At 42.5% G+C, this 1,312-nt stretch overlaps 1 non-coding gene across 1 annotated transcript; it reads right to left on the bottom strand.

Annotated features, from left to right (window-relative positions):
* Nucleotides 1-338: 338 nt before the first annotated feature.
* On the bottom strand, nt 339-411 carry TRNAT-UGU (transfer RNA threonine (anticodon UGU)). The gene has a single exon. It is a non-coding gene; the product is annotated as a tRNA-Thr (tRNA).
* Nucleotides 412-1,312: the final 901 nt, after the last annotated feature.

The following is a 1,312-nucleotide window of genomic DNA, read 5'->3' on the forward strand; positions in this document are numbered from 1 at the left end:
AAGTAGGAGTGCCAGTCAGCGCCACCTATAATCCAAACGACGAGTGTGAAAACACTCTTATGTGAATGTTTGGCGTCACGTAGCAGGTGAACCTATTATGAGCGGGCAGCTGATTAATTGTCGTTCTTATACAACCTAAACACAGCAAGTCTGCCATTACGAGACCCTCGTTCAATGAAAAAAGGGAAAGAAGTGTATACCTAAGGGCTCGTTTTTCCGTGTTTTAACACAACAATAATGAGATCTAACAGACAGTAAAGCCAAGGAATGTACACGGGAAGTTATTAGAACCCATTGAATGTAATTAAAAAGAAAGAAAAGTGGATGAAGGAATAAGCAGCCGTGAGCAGGAATCGAGCCTGCGACCTTCGAATAACACGTTCGATGCTCTAACCACTGAGCTACCACAGCGGCCTTTCCTCCATCCACTTTTTTGGGCTTATATGTGAATTTAGAAGTAGGAGTGACAGTCAGCGCCATCTATAATCCAAACGACGAGTGTGCAAACACTCTTATGCGTATGTTGGCGTCACGTAGCACGTGAACCTATTATGAGCGGGCAGCTGATTAATTGTCCATCTTATACAACCTAAACACAGCAAGTCTGCCATTACGAGACCCTCGTTCAATGAAATCAGGGAAAGAAGTGTGTACCTAAGAGCTTGTTTTTCCGTGTTTTAACAAAATATTAATGAGATCTAACAGACAGTAAAGCCAAGGATTGTACACGGGAAGTTATTAGAACCAATTCAATGTCAATAAAAAGAAAGAAAAGTGGATGAAAGAATAACCAGCCGTGAGCAGGAATGGAACCTACGACCTTCGAATAACGCGTTCGATGCCCTAGCCACTGAGCTACCACAGCGGCCTTCCCTCCATCCACTTTTTTGGGTTTATATGTGAATGTAGTAGTAGAAGTGACAGTCAGCGCCATCTATAATCCAAACGACGAGTGTGAAACCACTCTTATGCGCATGTTTGGCGTCACGTAGCACGTGAACCTATTATGAGCGGGCAGCTGATTAGTTTTCCCTTTTATACAACCTAAACACAGCACGTCTGCCATTACGAGACCCTCGTTAAATGAAATAAGGGAAAGAAGTGTATGCCTAAGGGCTCGTTTTTCCGAGTTTTAACACAATAATAATGAGTTCTAACAGACAGTAATGCCAAGGAATGTACACGGGAAGTTATTAGAACCAATTGAATGTAAATAAGAACAAAGAAAAGTGGATAAAAGAATAACCAGCCGTGAGCAGGAATCGAACGTACGACCTTCGAATAACGCGTTCGATGCTCTAACCACTTAGCT

Source organism: Rhipicephalus microplus, chromosome 6 (genome assembly GCF_043290135.1).
Source record: "Rhipicephalus microplus isolate Deutch F79 chromosome 6, USDA_Rmic, whole genome shotgun sequence".
NCBI classification, from domain to species: Eukaryota; Metazoa; Arthropoda; class Arachnida; order Ixodida; family Ixodidae; genus Rhipicephalus; species Rhipicephalus microplus.